Raw genomic sequence first — 20,572 nt, forward strand, 5'->3', positions numbered from 1 at the left:
CACTAATCCCTAAGGAAGAGAGTTCTCCATGGTATCCATCCCTATAGTGCCCTCCACTTACCCTCCATCTCCCTCATGATCACTGTTCTAGTGGCCATTTTTCCCATCAGTGAGCTCCATGCCACTGCAGGATCACGACTGCCCAGGATCGATTGTGATGTCTGGCGCCGAGGAGGGGCCTAGAAAAAATCTGTTGAATGAACAAATAAATGGCTGAATAAAAAGCCAAAACAGAAACAGAATCCACATCAGGCCATGAAAAAGTCCTTACTGACTATCTTTCATTCATGTTTTGTTATTTTTTTAATGAATATTTATTTAATATCTGCTATGTGCCAGGAATTGCTCTAGGCACAAAGAAAAAAATATATAACAGTGAAAAAGACAGGCAAAATCCCTGCGCTCATGGGATGGCTTTTGTTCTAGTTAAAGGAGACAGTTAATGAAGAAAATAAACAAAACATGTAGTTTGTAGTACGGTGCTTGGCATCAGTGTAGGGGCAGGATGGGGAGGAAGCAGGAGACGCTCACATGTAGGTGCTGACTACAGGTCGCTAAAACTAAATCTCATGCTACCTACGAGGTACCTGCCGCCTGTATTCCTCCAAATTCCTTTTCTTTTTTTATCAAATTCCCCTAGTGGTGTGCATTTAATTAGCTTTCTATTTTAATGCTATTTTAGCTCATTCTGAGATGATATAGGGGTCAGGCATCATTTTGTTCCCATCAAATGATCTCCTTTGGATAAATTCCTAAATGGAGAACTATTTAATCAAAATGTACATTTTTAAGATCTCATGATGTACTTCCATTTTAAATAATTTTAGTAACTTACAAGGCCATTTTAGCAAAAATAAGTGTACCGCCTTCATCATATCATCAACAAGACTGAGAACTATGATTTTTTGTTTGTTTACTGTTGTTATTTTAGTAGATATTAAAATGGTATTTCAAAGTTACACTCCTTCTTTGATTCTCCTGTTTTTATTTTTTTTAAATCTGATTACCTGAATACAAAGCAGTGCTTCTTTACCTTGTGGAAAAGTATGACTGACTGTGTTTATTAAACTTGAGGTCTCTGGGGCGCCTGGGTGGCTCAGTTGGTTAAGCGACTGCCTTCGGCTCAGGTCATGATCCTGGAGTCCCTGGATTGAGTCCCGCATCGGGCTCCCTGCTCGGCAGGGAGTCTGCTTCTCCCTCTGACCCTCCCCCTTCTCATGTGCTCTCTCTCTCATTCTCTCTGTCTCAAATAAATAAATCAAATCTTTAAAAAAAAAAAAAAAAACTTGAGGTCTCTGTACTTTTGGATAAGAGAGCAGAAAATCAAAGACCACGTCTGGGAAAGAGATTCCACAAAATGATCAGGCTGTTGCATTAGGACAATGGGATCATGAAAACTACCAGAATTGAAATATGAAAAAGACTGATAGGGTAAGTGCAAACCTTCCATGTCGGCATCTTGCCAAATACTTAAGTATCAAATACTTGGGGCAAATAAGCAATAATCACATACAGGACTAAGGACTGAAGTTCCCAAGGGCTCACAGACCGTCAGTACATTTTGACCAATTGAAGAATGGCCCTCAACAGTAATGTTTTTTGTCTTTTGTTTGCCTTTGTTGAGTCAAGATTTGGGGGTTTATATCCTAGAGGCTTGATTATTCAGATTATTTCTGTATGGCTGAATAAATCAGTAACTTTTTTAGTTACGCTTTCATTTTAAAAATTATACTTATAGAGCTATTTACATCACTCATGACTCTATTTCATTCTTATGATTATCATTAATATATAGTTTTTAAATTTGAACATGGACTCTATCCCAATCAGATGGCTTCTAATTTTTACTTTCAAAGTAATTGGAAATGTCAATTGCTAATTTAAATTTACTGTCAAATATGAGGCATTCTATACAATTTATGTTTTTCTTATTGTCTGGCATATTTTTTTCTTTTACTATCAACCAGATATGGTGTCTTTTGGTTTCAACCAGATTTCATGTATTTATATTCTTTCCTTTAAAAAAGTGTGACATAATTTACATTTAATAATATTGACCATTTTTGTTGTGCAGCTCTAGGAGTTTGACACATCAGGTCACAAATAATGTAACAGCTACCAGAATCAAGATGTAGAAACATTCCATGACCTTCAAAAACATCCTTATACCCCTTGGCAATTAACCTCTCCCTCTATTTTCCACCCCGCAACCACTGATCTGTTTTGCCTTTTCCAGAATAGCAAGTAAATGGAATCATATAGCATGCAGTCTTCTGAGTCTGGCCTCTTTCATTTATCAGAATGCATTTGAGATTCATCCAAGGTGTTGCATATATCAGTCCTTATTCCTTTTTATTGCCAAACCAGTATTCCTTTACATGGACATGCCACAGTTTGCTGATCCATTTATTACTTGAAGTACATATGAGTTGTTTCCAATGTAGGCAAATTGTGAATAAAGCTGCTATAAACATTCAGGTACAGGTTTCTATGTGACTGTAAGTTTTCACTTCTCTTGGGTAAGTATCTAGGAGTGGCAATTATGGGTTGTACAATGACTTATATGGCTATACATTTTACATTCCCACCAGCAATGTATGAGAGTTCCACTGCTTCATATGCTTGTTCGTTTTTGCATTGTCTCGATATTTTTATTTTAGCATTTGTATTAGGTGCGTAGCAGTATCTCATCGTGATATTAATTTGCATTTTTCTGATGACTAATGAAGATGAGCAACATTCCACAGGCTTACTAGCCATCCACCACTTTTTGGCGAAGTGTGTGTCCAAATGTCCAAATATTTTTCATGTTTAATTGTGTTAGATATTTTCTCATTATTGAATTTGCAACGTAATTTATATATTCTGGATACAAGACTTTTGTATTTTGCCAATATTTTCTCTCAGTCCATGGCATGTCTTTTCATTTTCTTAACAGTATCTTTTGCAAAGCACAAGTTTTTAATTGTGAAGAAGTCCAATTTATATTCCTTTTTAACAGAGTGTGTGTGTGTGTGTGTGTGTGTGTGTGTGTGTGTGTGTGTGTTTCCTATCTCTTTTTACTCCTTGTGCCCCCGTAAGTGGCCACTGTACAGCAGGTATATTTTGGCCTATTTTTACTAAGCACATCCAGTTGCCGGTGCATCTCCTTAGCATGAAAGGAACACGTATGAGGACACGGAATGAATACTGAACTGAGTCAAGACATCTAGATTCCTGTTGTCATTACTTTGCTATTGACCTTGAGCTTACTATTTAAATCCTTTACTCTCCATTTCTTCATCTACACATTAAAATAAAACCCACCTTACTCATTTCAGAAATGGTGAGGATGAAGTGAGAGAAAAGATACGAAAGCACTTGCGACGTTGCTGGAAGGATTGTGCATGCACAGGACATCCTTGAGGGAACATTATTTTTCCCGTAAGAATTTCCCATCAACTTTGACAGGCACGCTTGGACCCCACATTACAAAGGTACTTCTATAACTACAAATATAAAGCTCGAATGTATTTCATGGACCCCGTGCCTCTCTTTCACTCTAGAATATCCTTTGGCAACTCTGAATTTTCTTTTTCATGCTTTATATCAAATTTCTTTTTTTTTTTTTTGATTCCATGTATTTAACACTGGATAATCTTCAGATTTCATTTCTGAAACTTATAATTTTTAATTTTTCAGAAAGAAATGCTCCAATCAGCATTAGAATTAGGATTCTTTCCTTTGGACATTTGGCAGAAACATCTTCTTTCATGAAATAGTGGTGTTATTCAACAATGGAGCATGATTTTTTTTTCTTCTCTTTCTCAAGGGAGAGAATCAAAGTATAGCAGAAGATTTAACATTCTCTAGGATATGTATGGTCCTCCTAGTAAAACTAGATAAAGAAAAGGATATTTCTGTGGATAGGAATATTTGTGGTTAGGAATTACAGCTGTAAGTATCTAAAAATTGAAACCATCTAGGAAAGGAATAAATTTTTAAAAAGATTTAGTCTGTATAACCATTGAGAGTTGATAATTTGTCACATTCGTGAAGTTTTTAATATGTTTGTTTAACATTTTGAATTTTTTTTAAAAAAATGAAAAAGGCTTCCTTATAAGTTATGGAACTAATTTTGGTAAAATTGCTATTAGCCTATTTTGGGAAATAGGTTAATCTTACACTGCACTCTTACAATAGCCAAATAGCTCAAATCCAGGATAATTGTTTTTAAATGAAGGTCAAATCATGTCACTGTTCTGGTCAATGGCTTTGCCATCTCAGAGTGGCAGCCAAAGCCCCCCCGCCCACCTCACCGATGCCACCTCCTGCCACTCTCCCTTCCTGCCCCACTCCAGTTGACTCGCCTTCTATTCCTTGTTCATTTTAGCCCCTGCGTGCTTACTAGTATCTTTTGTCTGCAGATCTCTTTCCTCCATTATCACGTAGCTCATTCCTGGTCCAGGACCAGCTGCATAGTCTGCTGGGCCCAATATAAAATGAAAATACATTTTGTTAAAAAAAATCATTAAGAATCTCAAGATGGTGACTCTAAGTAGAGCAGTAAACCAAGTGTGATGCCCTATAGCACTGCATAGGTCGTATACCCATGAAGCCTGCCCTGCCCGCTCCCGATTTCCTTCATATCTGTGTTCCAAAGTCACTTTATATTAGAGAACTTGTCCTTCTGTCCATTAGTCCAAAAAGTTACTCCTAGCACCCTTGGCCCCTCTTCCTTCCTTCCTTCCTTCCCTCTTTCCTTCCTTCCTTCCTTCCCTCTTTCCTTCCTTCCTTACTTCTCTTTCTTTTTCTTTCTTTTTCCTTTCCTTTCTTTCTTTCTCTCTTTATCTATCTTTCCAAGTGGAATATAAAGTCCATACATGCTGTATCACTCAGAGCATAGAACATGCCCAGCATATAGCAGCCACTCAAATATTTGCTGACTGAATGAACAAATGAGTAAATGAGAAGTAATGAAAATCCAAAACCATATGAATGAAAAGAAAAAAAAAACGAAAAGACACATCAGATTTTTAGACAGTGAATACTACGTTTGTATGCCTGGGGAGAGGTCCAGATTTGAAAATTCAAATATGGGAATGCAGAAAGTGGATTCAGCCCCGGCTCCAACACTGGCCAGCTGTGTGACTTTGGATAGGTTTCTCGACCTCTCTGAGGCCCATGTCGTCACCAGTGCAGCAAGGGGCCTCACAGCACTTCATTCCACAACTTTGTAACATAGTCTCAAATTCTCAAATGAGACAGTATAATATAATAATCTAGTCAGCTGAAGATCTTTTCTGTACATTTGGATCAAAACAAAAATGAAGCACTCTTTGGATTACTGGTCTGACATGTCTCCAGTCTTCCCCTTCAATGTGAAGGTCTAGTTATAGACATATATGGGATGTCCATATATACCATATTATATAATATGGCCTCATAAAACCATTTTTTCTGCAGAAAAAAAAATTACTTCGGGAGTAACTAGCAATCTTGTAAATAGCTTATTATGTATCAGTTTAGGTAACTTGACCATTTAAACTCTTAAACTGGTCATACTAATCTGAGCTTATCTGAGCCCCTGGGTTGTTAGGTGTTAGTTCTTTAAAAAGGGGCGCCTCGGTGGCTCAGTCGTTAAGCGTCTGCCTTCGGCTCAGGTCATGATCCCAGGGTCCTGGGATCGAGCCCCACATTGGGCTCCCTGCTCTGCGGGAAGCCTGCTTCTCCCTCTCCTGCTCCCCCTGCTTGTGTTCCTGCTCTCGCTGTGTCTCTCTCTGTCAAATAAATAAATAAAATCTTTAAAAAAAAAAAAAAAAAGAGAGAAAGCTAAATGTGGGGGTTCCCGAGCCTCTGTTTCCTCACTGCTGGTTGGGTCATTCTGGGTGTCTACTGCCAAACATGTTGTGGAAAACAGAATCCTCACTTAATATGCCATGCTCCGTTTTTTATTATTAATTCTAAAAATGATGAAGAAATGTTCTGATCATAAATTCTCCTGGCATAGATGATAAAAAAAACAAAAACCAAAAACAGAACATTAAAATGCCTTCTGGCTTCGTATGTGTCTGTGTTGAAAAATATTTGTTTTCTAAACCTAGCCTCTCTCCCTTTTGGTCAATAATTGTGCACAGTATTTGCTTTGTAGTTTGTGTTTCATGTCCATTTTGCTCGAGATAATGTCCTGTGTCTTTTTTATTCTTCTGATTCATTTTTCCTCTACTCATTGTGTTTTTTAGCAAAGAAGTAAACTGATCTTTTTTCCCCCCAAAATCCACATTAATCCTCCCCACCAAAAGATTTCTGATGTGCTTTTATCACTAGTTTAAAATAATCCCCATATTCTATCTGATGGAATGAGAGCAAGACGGACCCCAATCACATAAAAATGGACAGAGACAAAATAAACCAAAAGTGAAACCCAAAACAGATTCTGGGTGCAAGGCTTTGGCCTCAGTCAACTGAGCAGGAAGGACGGGCTTGGAAATTCTATAAGTCTCAGTACAAGGTCAGAACAGGACTTGGTGCTGTAGCCTTGACATCCTGACTATAAACCCTATTTCTAGGGGCAAGGATTATAGTTCCTTACTGGATAGCCCCAGTTATAACATTAGGGAAACATGGATGCAGGAAGCTTGCCTGGTCATCAGAAAGGCAGGTTAGGCAGAAAAGAGCTTAGTGAATTAAAGATAAATTATAATGGAAAGCCCTGTCACTCAGACAGTGAGGACAAAATGAGAAAAAAACCCATCATATTTATATATTATTCCCAAGCGTGGTACCAACATGCAAAGAGCATCTGCAAAGCATGAGTCCAGAACATCCCACGGAATACACGTAGAGATTCAAGGATGTCCAGGATGATTCCCTATCCATGAAGGAAATCTCTTTCTCTCCCTCCTAAAGGTTTGAATACAAGCCTAAGAACTCCTCCTACAATAGAAAAGTCAAAGACCGATTTGATCACCTGATGTAGAAGAAAAGCTCTCTGCAGTAGGAGATGGAAGATCGGTTTCCAATCCCAGCCATTTCACTAATTAGATTGAGTAAATTTCTCTTAGCCCCTCCAGATCAGCCCTTCTGATCAACTCAACACGGTGGGTGGGATGACCCAGCTAACGTCATGTAGAACAAAAGAATCACCCAATTGAGGCCTTCTTGAATTTTTGAAGCATAACACTATGACATATAATAAAATCATTGCCACTTTAAGCTACCAAATTTTGTAGCCACTTGTGATACAATAATAGGTAAGTGAAACCGAATTCTGTCCTAGAAGTGGAATGCTGTTGTAACATAACCCCAAGGCACATGGCATTGACTTTGGAGCCTAGAAGTGAGCGAAAGGTAAAAGAGCCTGGAGGCAACTATTGGTCAAGTGTCAAAGGGCAGCAGGAAGATGCTTCTGGAGGCTGGAGAAAAGAAGCAGTGGTAAAAAGTTTCGTGAAATTGTTGCCTATTATAGTAATGTACCAAATAGAAAAAGTATCTAAAGTGCACCTGTGTGGCCCAGCCTGTTAAGCGTCTGCCTTGGGCTCAGGTCATGATCTCAGGGTCCTGGGAGGGAGCCCCACATGGGGCTCCCTGCTCACTGGGGAGTCTGCTTCTCCCTCTCACTCTCCCTCTGTTTTCTCTCTCTCTCAAATAAATAAATAAAAACTTTAAAACAAAAATAAAAAAATTTTAAGAAGTATCTAAGGAACTGTCAGATCTGGCTAAAGAGATTTCCAGACAGCATATCAAAAGTAGCAACTGGTTTCTTTTGACTCTATGTGATAAAATACTGATGGAGAGGGATGAGATCAAATAAGAAAATGTTCAGTTTCATGCAGAATTTAGAGGGAATATAAAGAAGCCAGGACTTACTGTTTCCAAAACAAACATGTTTCCCAGTCCCAGCATCTCTGGATGGTGAAATAATCTCAAAGTTAAAAAAAAAAAAAAAAAAAAGTCTCAGGGTAAAGATCCTTAAAGGTGTTTTTATAAGACCTTTATTAAGGAGCACCTAAGTGGCTCAGTCATTTAAGCATCTGCCTTCGGCTCAGGTCATGGTCCCAGGGTCCTGGGATCGAGCCCCACATCGGGCTCCCTCCTCAGCGGGGAGCCTGCTTCTCCCTCTCCCTCTGCAGCTCCCTCTGTTTGTGCTCTCTCTCTCTCAAATAAGTAAATAAAATCTTAAAAAAAAAAATAAGACCTTTATTAAGACTCAGTAAGATTTAAGGGTTTGCCCAGCATGATTTCTAAGAATCTTAAGGATATACCAGTGGACCCTCTTTTTAAAAAAAGTTGGGGGGGGGAGAGAAGGGCCTTTAAGAACCTTAAGGATAAAATACTGTAAAATGTTTCATCTAAATACAAAGGCATCCAGAATCTTGAAGGCTTTGTCCCACAGCACCCCATGTCACAGCAAACCAGAGAGGAGCTTCTCTGGAAGATAACTGTGAGTGTGACTTTTCTCTAATGGAATTAACCCCCCAAAAAGTCATGCAAACACTGAAGTTTTTAAGAGAATTGTATTACAGAAGCAGTTAGCTAGACACACTGTCCAAAATGAGAAGACACCTCTGTGCCCACAAAGGAAGCCGACTGAGAAAACGACTCAGCTGAAAACACAGGCTACTCATTGTGCAAAAGAAGAGATGACTATGGGTAAAACCAAGAGCCCAGAGAACGGATATGGGAACCAAGGAGAACCATCCCCAGGGAGGAAGACTGGCCCCATCAAGGAAGTAGAAACACGCCCCCAGCTGGATTTTATAATTAGCGGGCTCTCTGAACGGGTCTAGACCAGTAACTGCTATGTGCTCCCCATTTTCCTGTTTGGATGAGAATGTCTATTATATTCCTACTGTCCCTACATCACCATTGTCTGTTGGTTGCAAAAGGGCAGATAACTTGTCTCTTTATTTAACGTATCTTCACATCCAGACATACTCAAAGAACCAGCCCTGAGGCATTTCATTAGTTTCTAAACTTTTTTTCTTTTTTATTTTTAATTTAATGTTATTATGTTATGTTAGTCACTATACAATACATCATTAGTTTTTGATGTAGTGATCCACGATCCATTGTTTTCGTTTAACACCCAGTGCTCCATGCAGTACGTGCCCTCCTTAATACCCATCACCAGACTTTTTTTTTTTAAAGTAGGCTCCAGGCCCAGCATGGAGCCCAACGTGGGGCTTGAACTCACGACCCTGAGATCAAGACCTGAGCTGAGATCAAGAGTCAGATGCTTAACTGACTGAGCCACCCAGGTGCCCCTCTAGACTTTTTTATATAACAAGATCCTGGATCTCAGCCTAAGCCTGATGCTAGAACGGAATGAGAATTTTGAGAGTCTTGGGAGGTGGTAAATGTATTTGTAAGTGCGGGAAATATAAATGGTTTGTGATAGACACAGGACGTTCAGTTTGTTTGATACTCTTCCCCTTGGAGGGTGCTGTCTCATATTCATCCCTTTTCATCTGAGCTGGCGTTGGTGACTTGTTTGACCATAGAATGCAGCAGAATTGATGTCTTGGAGTTTTTGAGAATCGATCATAAGAAGCCTTAAAGCTTTCACCTGGGCCTCCTGCAACACTTTCTGGGAGCCATGAACCACCATGCAGGTAGGCATTCCAGTGGACATTCTGACTTAACACAGTCCTCCAGCTCTCTGCCTTGAAGACTGGACATGGCATGAAGCTCTCTTGGGTCCTCTGGACCAGCCCACTCACCAGCTGAATATTACAGAGTGACCTCAGTCAGTGCCATGTAGAATTTAAAAACTGCCCAGCTAAATAAGCTCTGTCTAAATTTCTGACCCACAAAATTGTGAGAAAAAATAAAATGATTTCTCATTTAAGCTGTTAAATTTGAGGAAATGTGTTACATAGCAAAAAAGGTCTCTTTCTCTTTGTGGGTCTCAATTTCCTCACCAACAAAATGTAAGATTTGAATCATACCTCTAAGTTTCTTCTAATTTCACAAAATTAGCAAAATAACATGTAACTGTTTTTATCAAATTGCCATAATCTTACTTACAAAAGCATCTACAGATAGTAAGCATTACAAACTTTGTCACTTCTGACTAAAACATCAGAAATAGAGTGAAAACACTGGAGAATTATTGTCCAGACATGCTAACCAACATTCTAGTTGAAGATGGGTTACCAGGAATAATGTTTTTGGAGCAAGACAAAGTAATTTGTCCTCAATAACCCTCCATGGGGGCTAGCTAAATGCACCCAAATTAATTTATATCTAAAACATCTAAGTCTCTCAAACAAAATTTCCCTTGAATAAGGCATATGAAAATTGATCCAGAGATTAATTCCTATCTGCAGATTGGTGACTATGTATATACGTGGGTAAATGCACACACTTCTGTCTATTCATTTAGTACAGGAATTCCTCACTCAGAGTCTATGTACTCTCATGGAGTCCACAGATAGAATTCAGGGGGTCCATGTGTGTTCATGGGAAAGAGTTACTCATTCTCCCTAACCTTTAACTGAATTTAGCATTAACTTCCATTATGAATGCAGATACCAAAACAGAAAAGTATTATAAGTGTCTGATTTTTGTCCCCAGTTAATCACCAGTATTTTCACTTCACTTAACAGTTGTTGCAGATATCTCAAATTATCACTTATACTAATCACAACTTTGACTTCAGGGTTGTTAATCCCACTCAATATTAAATGCATTAATAAAGATATATATGTAGGGGTGCCCGGGTGGCTCAGTCGGTTAAGCATTGGTTAATTGATTAATCAAGATTCTTGATTTTAGCTCAGGTCATGATCTCAGGGTCATGAGATCGAGCCCTGCATTAGCTCCACACTTAGCGCAGAGGCTGCCTGCAACACAGAGGCTGCTTGAGATTCTCTCTCTCTCTCTCCCTCCCTCTGCCCCCTGCCCCCACTCATGCTCTCACTCTCTAAATAAATAAATAAATAATCTTAAAAAAAAAAAAAATATATATATATATATATATATATATATGTATGTTACTATAATATATATCCTGCTATACCACAAATTTTCTATTGATATTTTGAAAATATTTTATCATAATTGGCTTCTTTATTTTGAGATTTTATTTATTCACTTGAGAGAGAGAGACAGACAGCACAAGCAGGGGGAAAGGCAGAGGGAGACAGAGAAGCCGACTCCCCGCTGAGCTGGGAGCCCAACTGGCTTCCTTTTTAATGCTATGTGCTTTAATTTAGGTATTTGAAAACTTTCTGAGAAAGGATTCATAAGCTTCCTGAGACTACCAAAGGGGTCCATGGCTTCAAAAGGTTAGAAACCCCTGATTTTGAGCCCACACTATAGGCACTTAGCTCACGGGATTCTCCACATGCTCTCAGAGGCCAGCGTGCCAATCAATACATGTTAGTTTTCTCTCATGCTCTGCTTTCCCTTCCTATTTCCCACATTAGTTGCTCTGAGTATCAGCCCCTGTTTTAGGTTTTAGGTCCCTCTTTCACCTATGCCCCCTCATTCTTTAGATAATTCCAACTCTAATATTATTTTAGGTAAGATAGAAGTTCTTCATTTTATCCATGTCCAATGTTTCTACTGCTACATATATGCTATTCTCTCTCAAATATGTATTTCCATGGACCCATCATCTAAGCAAAAGACCAACAAGGAAATAAAGGCTTTAAATGACAAACTGGACCAAATGGACTTCACAGATATATTCAGAACATTCCATCCCAAAGCAACAAAATACACATTCTTCTCTAGTGCCCATGGAACATTCTCCAGAATAGATCACATCCTAGGTCACAAATCAGGTCTCAACCGGTACCAAAAGATTGGGATCATTCCCTGCATATTTTCGGACCACAGTGCTTTGAAACTAGAACTCAATCACAAGAGGAAAGTCAGAAAGAATTCAGATACATGGAGGTTAAAGAGCATCCTACTAAAGAATGAATGGGTCAACCAGGAAATTAAAGAAGAATTAAAAAAACTCACGGAAACAAATGAAAATGAAAACCAAACTGTTCAAAATCTTTGGGATACAGCAAAGGCAGTCCTAAGAGGAAAGTATATAGCAATACAAGCCTTTCTCAAGAAACAAGAAAGGTCTCAAATACACAACCTAACCCTATACCTAAAGGAGCTGGAGAAAGAATAGCAAATAAAGCCTAAACCCAGCAGGAGAAGAGAAATAATAAAGATCAGAGCAGAAATCAATGAAATAGAAACCAAAAGAATAGTAGAACAGATCAATGAAACTAGGAGCTGGTTCTTTGAAAGAACTAATAAGATTGATAAACCCCTGGCTAGACTTACCAAAAAGAAAAGAGAAAGGACCCAAATAAATAAAATCATGAATGAAAGAGGAGAGATCACAACCAACACCAAAGAAATACAAACAATTATAAGAACATATTATGAGCAACTATATGCCAACAAATTAGACAATCTGGAAGAAATGGATGCATTCCTAGAGACCTATAAACTACCAAAACTGAACCAGGAAGAAATAGAAAACCTGAACAGACCCATAACTACTAAGAAAATTGAAGCAGTAATCAAAAATCTCCCAACAAACAAGAGCCCAAGGCCAGATGGCTTCCCAGGGGAATTCTACCAAACATTTAAAGAAGAATTAATACCTATTCTTCTGAAACTGTTCCAAAAAATAGAAATGGAAGGAAAACTTCCAAACTCGTTTTATGAGGCCACAATTACCTTGATCCCCAAACCAGACAAAGACCCCATCAAAAAGAATTACAGACCAATATCCTTGATGAACATGGATGCAAAAATTCTCACCAAAATACTAGCCAATAGGATCCAACAGTACATTAAAAGGATTATTCACCACAACCAAGTGGGATTTATCCCTGGGCTGCAAGGTTGGTTCAATATCCGCAAATCAATCAATGTGATACAATACATTAATAAAAGAAGAACGAAAACCATACGATCCTCTCGATACAGAAAAAGCATTTGACAAAGTACAGCATCCTTTCTTGATCAAAACTCCTCAGAGTGTAGGGATAGAGGGTACATACCTCAATATCATAAAAGCCATCTATGAAAAACCTACAGCAAGTATCATTCTCAATGGGGAAAAACTGAGAGCTTTCCCCCTAAGGTCAGGAACGTGGCAGGGATGTCCACTCTCACCACTGCTATTCAACATAGTATTAGAAGTCCTAGCCACAGCAATCAGACAACAAAAAGAAATAAAAGGAATCCAAATTAGCAAAGAAGTCAAACTCTGTTTGCAGATGATATGATACTTTATGTGGAAAACCCAAAAGACTCCACCCCAAAACTGCTAGAACTCATACAGGAATTCAGTCAAGTGGCAGGATATAAAATCAATGCACAGAAATCAGTGGCATTCCTATACACCAACAACAAGACAGAAGAAAGAGAAATTAAGGAGTCAATCCCATTTACAATTGCGCCCAAAACCATAAGATACCTAGGAATAAATCTAACCAAAGAGGCAAAGGATCTGTACTCAGAAAACTATAAAATACTCATGAAATCAATTGAGGAAGACACAAAGAAATGGAAAAATGTTCCATGCTCATGGATTGGAAGAACAAATATTGTGAAGATGTCAGTGCTACCTAGAACAATCTACACATTCAATGCAATCCCCATCAAAATACCATTCACTTTTTTCAAAGAAATGGAACAAATAATCCTAAAATTTGTATGGAACCAGAAAAGACCCCGAATAGCCAGAGGAATGTGAAAAAGAAAAGCAAAGCTGGCGGCATCACAATTCCAGACTTCCAGCTCAATGACAAAGCTATCATCATCAAGACAGTATGGTACTGGCACAAAAACAGACACATAGATCAATGGAACAGAATAGAGAGCCCAGAAATGGACTCTCAACTCTGTGGTCCACTAATCAGGAAAGAATGTCCAATGGAAGAAAGACAGTCTCTTCAACAAATGGTGTTGGGAAAATTGGACAGCCACATGCAGAAGAATGAAACTGGACCATTTCCTTACACCACACACAAAAATAGACTCAAAATGGATGAAAGACCTAAATTGTGAGACAGGAATCCATCAAAATCCCAGAGGAGAACATAGGCAGCAACCTCTTTGACCTCAGCCACAACAACTTCTTCCTAGACACATCATCAAAGGCAAGAGAAGCTAGGGAAAAAATGAACTATTGGGACTTCATCAAGATAAAAAAGCTTTTGCACAGCAAAGGAAACAGTCAACAAAACCAAAAGACAACCGACAGAATGGGAGAAGATATTTGCAAATGACATATCAGATAAAGGGCTAGTATCCAAAATCTATAAAGAACTTATCAAACTCAACACCCAAAGAACAAATAATCTAATCAAGAAATGGGCAGAAGACATGAACAGACATTTCTGCAAAGAAGACATCCAAATGGCCAACAGACACATGAAAAAGTGTTCAACATCACTCGGCATCAGGGAAATACAAACCAAAACCTCAATGAGATACCACCTCACACCAGTCAGAATGGCTAAAATTAACAAGTCAGGAAACAACAGATGTTGGCGGGGATGCAGAGAAAGGGGAACCCTCCTACACTGTTGGTAGGAATGCAAGCTAGTGCAGCCACTCTGGAAAACAGTAGGGAGGTTCCTCAAAAAGTTGAAAATAGGGGCACCTGGGTGGCTCAGTTGTTAAGCATCTGCCTTCAGCTCAGGTCACGATCCCAGAGTCCTGGGATCGAGCCCTGCTTCGGGCTCCCGGCTCCGCGGGAAGCCTGCTTCTCCCTCTCCCACTCCCCCTGCTTGTGTTCCTCTCTTGCTGTGTCTCTCTCTATCAAATAAATAAATAAAATCTTTAAAAAAAAAAGTTGAAAATAGAGCTACCCTACAACCCAGCAATTGCACTACTGGGTATTTACCCCAAAGATATAAATGTAGTGATCCAAAGGGGTACGTGCACCCCAATGTTTATAGCAGCAATGTCCACAATAGCCAAACTATGGAAAGAGCCAAGATGTCCATCAGCAGATGAATGGATAAAGATGATGTGGTATAATACACACACACACACACACACAATGGAATATTATGCAGGCATCAAAAAAACCAAAATCTTGCCATTTGCAACGACATGGATGGAACTAGAGCGTATTATGCTAAGCAAAATAAGTCAATCAGAGAAAGACAAGTATCATATGATCTCACTGAGGAATTTGAGAAACAAGACAGAGGATCATAGGGGAAGGGAGGGAGAAATGAAACAAGATGAAACCAGAGAGGGAGACAAACCATAAGAGACTCTTAATCTCAGGAAACAAACTGAGGGTTGCTGGAGTGGGGGGTGGGTGGGAGGGATGGGGTGGCTGGGTGATGAACATTGGGGAGGGTATGTGCTACGGTGAGTGCTGTGAATTGCGTAAGACTGATGAGTCACAGACCTGTACCTCTGAAACAAATAATATATGTTAAAAAAAAAAAAAAAAGAAGATAGTAGGAAGGGAAAATTGAAGGGGGGGAAATTGGAGGGGGAGACGAACCATGAGGGACTATGGACTCTGAGAAACAAGCTGAGGGTTCTAGAGGGGCGGTGGGTGGGGGGATGGGTTAGCCTGGTGATGGGTATTAAAGAGGGCACGTATTGAATGGAGCACTGGGTGTTATATGCAAACAATGACTCATGGAACACTACATCAAAAACTAATGATATAATGTATGGTGACTAGCATAACATAACAAAATAAAATTTTAAAAAATACGTATTTCCAAATCTCATGTCTCTTCTGAGTTTGAAAGTCTAAATTTCCAACTGCATGCTCATCTTGAATACCTTCACACACTTCGAATTAAACAGGATCCTTCATTATCAGCTCTTGCCATCATACGCTCTGACTCACACAGAGACTGAGACATACACAGAGACAGCAATGCTGTGTATTAGAATACTGGGTGCCATATCTGGATTTAATTCCCTCTCCCTCACCCCCAAATCCAGTCATACTTGATGTGTCTCTTTAAATGTGTCTAAAATCCGCTTCTCTTACTTGACCTAGACTCTGCTCAGTTCTTGCCATGATGATTTTCATAATCTTTTAAAGAATTCCATGTTTCTGGTATCTCATTTCTTTCATTCCAACTAGAATTATTGTTCTTATCTCACATTCCACCTTAACAGTTGCATTGCCTTGATCCATCAGTCTCACTCAGGTGATCTGTGAAAATACACATTGCTGGGCCCCATGCTGGGAGCATTTGATCCAGCAAGTCCATGGTAGGGCCTGGAAATTTGCATTTCTAACCAGTTGCCGGGTGAGGCTGATGCTGCTGGTCAGGAAACCCACATGAAAATTACTGCCCTAGGTCATTGGTCTTTAAACCTATGCCTATTATTTATAAATTATATGCATGTTCTAAGGCGCTAACACTGTGGGTATATTAGGAAACACACTAGTTAAGCGTCTGCCTTCGGCTTGGGTCATGGTCCCAGAGTCCTGGGATCGAGCCCCGCATCGGGCTCCCTGCTCCACGGGAAGCCTGCTTCTCCCTCTCCCGCTCCCCCTGCTTGTGTTCCCTCTCTCGCTGTCTCTCTCTGTCAAAAAATAAAAAAATAAAAATAAAAATAAAAAATAAAATTAAATAATCATGAAAAAGATGAGACAAAACAAACAGAAAATTCAATAATATTCTTCTTGCTTCCAAATGAATCATATTGTATCCCCTGTATCAGAGGATCCTGGGAGGGACAGAGATTAAGAATAAGCCTGTGGCTTGAGATGTAAAGTCCTATAATCTGTCTTTCTAGTCAGTTAGAGCCTATTTGCTCTCTAATCCTGGCTCCAGGCCCTAGGTTACAACCTTAGGAAACTTTTCTAACCTCTCTAGGCCTCTAAGTCTTCCTGCATAAAATGGAGATAATATTAGTAACTGCTTCATGGGGTTGTTTTCAAGATGAAATAAACTCATATGCATAAAAAAGTCCCTAGCACATACTAAGTGCTTGATTAATCTTGACTATTATGATTGCTCCTGGTTAAACACTTTCTGTTATAACTATGCTGATCAGTTCCCTGTTTCCTGAATAAACATCTACAACTCAATGTCTTTGCTTGTGCTGTATCCTCTACCTGGAATATACTTCCTTCATCTCCATTCAGTAAAATCGTTCTCATTTTTCACAGCCCCGCTGAAAATGTTATGTCCCCTGTGACAACTTAGCCAAATCTCCTGGCATAATTAATTGCCTTCTCTTCTATGTTCCCAGAGCACTTTTGGAAGACTCTGAAAACGGCTTCCCACGTGTATTACGTACAGTTGCTTGCGTGCCATCCCCTCCAATATTGTGAGATCCTTGGTGGATGAACAATGTCTAGCTGACATATGTATCCATCGCATTGCCCAAGAAAATTCTTGGCACACAGTAAATGCTGGACATGGATTGCAGAACAGGGCAGGGCCACAACGGTGACACCCCTACCCCAGTACCACAGCACAGGCTGCAACTTGTATTCAGCTACTGATGGTGTCTTCCCCAAGTGACTCCCTACTTCAGCCCCACTTTCTTTGGTCCATTGGCTAATGAGGTCTGTGACATAATAAAAAATAAATATTTGGTCTTTGTCCCAGGTTTCTGGTATACAACTCCTAGAACCCCTGGAATCTCCAGAGTGATAAGAGTATCTTTTGCGTGCTAACGAGAGGACTGGTTCTGGGGCCCCTGGGTGGCTTCAGGATTGGGGTTGTTCACAAGAAAAAAACAAACCTTAATCACAAACTTGGAACTTTCAGTCCCATCCCCTAGCTTCTGGAGAGGGGAGAAGGCTAGAGGTTGAATTCAATCACCAATGGCCAATGATCTAACCAATCATGCCTATAAAGTGACCTCCATAAAAACCCCCGAACAACAGGGTGTAGAGAGCTTCCAGGATGGTAAATGCATGCATGTGCTGGGAAGGTGGTGTACCCCAACTGCACGTGACAGGAGCTCCTGGACTCAGGACCCTTCTGGATCCCACCCTATGTCCCTCGTCACTTGACTGTTCATTTGTATTCTTTATGATATCCTTGTAATAAACTAGTAAATATAAGTAAAGTGTTTTCCCGAGTTTTGTAAGCTGTTATGGCAAATTGTCACACCTGAAGAGGGAGTTATGGGAACACCAATTTAGAGCCAGGTGGTCAGAAGTGGCAATCTGAGACTTGACATGGGCATGGAGGCAGTCTCACGGGACGCAGCCCCTAACCAGCTGGCTCTGTGCTGACTTGGGTACTTAGTGCCAGATTAAACTGAATTGTCGTCTACCCAGTTGATGTTGGAGAAGTGACCGGTGTGGGGGGAAGCCCCACCCACTTGGTGTTAGAGTGTGAATAGAATCAGTACAGAAAAGCCAGTTAGGTTCGTGTGGGAGTCTGCAGCCCTCTGAGAGAAACATGCTGGCTAAGCCCCAGAAGCAGCACGCTGTGAACCATGCCTCCATCAGCCCCACATCCTGTCCGTGTGGGAGTCTGCAGCCCTCTGAGAGAAACATGCTGGCTAAGCCCCAGAAGCAGCACGCTGTGAACCATGCCTCCATCAGCCTCACATCCTGTCCGTCGGAAGAGCATGTTCACAGAATGGGGCAGACGGAGCCTAGGAGATTTGATACCTCAATTCTTCTTCTCCCTGGTTCCCATAATTTCATGGCCTTAGGATAAAAAAAAAAAAAGTGCCTGTCCTCAGTATGAAAACTCTCCCCAACCCAGTCAATAAGATTGCCCAAGCTCCTAAGGCCCCAGAGGCTTCTAACCTTGTGTTTCCCGTGAGTGAGCACCCTCCGTACAGTATGTTCCAGAGCTCATCCACAGCCATTTGAACCACAGGTAAAAGGTGTCTGTGTCTGTGCTCCCTGCTTACCAGCACTGTGGTGCTTGTCTCCACCTGCAGTTCCTTCAGCATCACCTAGTTCCCTGAGTGGGTTTCCTGAGGGGGCTTGCTCTTTGTAAATCCTTGGTGCCCACTGCATGAAAGAAAAATTGAAAGCAAATTACACAGACATTTTAATAAGCCAACCAAAGCCCTTCCACCACCTGCTAACAAGGTCAACATTGGCACTCTCCTCTGCCAGACTCGCTATTCAGGGGAGGTCTGTTTACATGGACTCATGATCACTGGACTATTTTGTTGTGAAAGAAAAGCTAGCTTCGTGTCACATAAAGTATATTCTTAAACCACAGCACACAGCATGAGGGAGCCAGATATGCCCCTGTCAACCCTAATGAAAGAAGAATATCAAACCCATTAAAAGGCTAAAGTCCAATCACCCTTCAGTGATTTTTCTTTTCATCAGCAAAAATGCTCATTAATTCTAATATCTTTGCTTTTAGGCATGAGCTTCGAGATCTGAACAGAAATTTTATTTGTAATGAATACATTTTGACAGAAGTAGAATTATGATGATTCTACCGGTAATAATAATAAACCATATGAAAGGAAACAATGGATTCTATTCTCTAAGCTGGCAGGGGATCTGTGAGACCCTCTGTCTGTGACATGGTCTCGTGATGCTCCAGAAGAATCTGTATAAATAGTGTGACCATAAAATAATGAGGCTGATTCTTCTAACCGACATACCAGAATACATAGATCCAGAAAGCAAACATCCATTATTGACTTGATCTGGTGATAAGGATATGGACTCTTCTTTTGAATAATCCTGAAAGCCTATTTATGAGCCTGTATTTGGTTAGTTTATAGGGATGCCTTCTATGGGATGGGAGGTTATTGTAAGGATACTTGGGCAAGTAGGTAGAAGGCCACAGAGTTATCTTGGAACCCAGAGATTCCAAGTGTGGGTCTACCTAAAGAAGGAGATAATCAATCTCCATGATTTAGACATCAATGTAATAACCAAGATTGCCTTATTTGACTTAGCATGTATATTTCCCATTAGGGAAAATTTTAGAGCTCTGCATACTATAGGTATTTAAGAAATATTTGTTCAATGAGTAAGTGAATAGGTTCAGCTTTGCCACTCTCCAACCCTATCCACCAACTGCTCTCCTGATCTTTTAAGGAAGAAGGCTACCCAATCCCACAAGCTAATTCTACAATCTAACCCCGCAACTACACTATAGGCAGAAGGAGGGCTCATGGAAGTACCATTCCAGCACTGGGCTCCTCACCTTCAAAATTATTTAACATGAAGGAATAGGTTACCACTTATTTCAAATTTAAGCCACTGTACTTGGGTGCTACCAGTCACCAAATACAGTTTCAAACTGACCCTAACATATACTACCGCTCCCACTTCCCAGATAAACAAACCAGTTCAGAGAGGCTAAGATGCTTGCACCAAACCACACAGCTAGAAAGCACAAAGCCAGGCTCCCAAACCCTGGTCTCTGATAGCGAAGCCTTGTTCTTCCTAATGTGCCCACGACTGCAGTGGCCATGAATCAATAGAGCAATTAGAATTGTTATGTCTGTTGTAATACTGAGTTAGAAAAAGGATTTGGTTTCAGTAGATCAAAGAGAAAAGAAATTAGAAAGAGAGCCTGTGGGGAAATGTGTATGTGGAGAGTTGCCAGGAGAGAGGCCAGCCAAAAAAGGATTTAACACAATTGCTTATCAAATGGGCAAAGGACAGGACACACAATTCACA

General features: G+C 40.1%; 1 long non-coding RNA gene across 7 annotated transcripts in view; it reads right to left on the reverse strand.

Annotated features, from left to right (window-relative positions):
• LOC118543510 (uncharacterized) overlaps positions 1–20,572 on the reverse strand; it is a 393,677-nt gene that overhangs the window by 247,520 nt on the left and 125,585 nt on the right. For 6 of the 7 annotated variants that reach the window (XR_013441611.1, XR_013441610.1, XR_013441612.1 and 3 more), the window contains exons 3-4: positions 18,826–18,928; positions 62–190 (exon numbers count right to left, since the gene is read on the reverse strand). This is a non-coding gene — a long non-coding RNA (uncharacterized LOC118543510). The remainder of the gene's footprint in view (positions 1–61; positions 191–18,825; positions 18,929–20,572) is intronic. The other variant, XR_013441614.1, reaches the window with a different exon arrangement.

Source organism: Halichoerus grypus, chromosome 10, assembly GCF_964656455.1.
Source record: "Halichoerus grypus chromosome 10, mHalGry1.hap1.1, whole genome shotgun sequence".
In the NCBI taxonomy this organism is placed as follows: Eukaryota; Metazoa; Chordata; class Mammalia; order Carnivora; family Phocidae; genus Halichoerus; species Halichoerus grypus.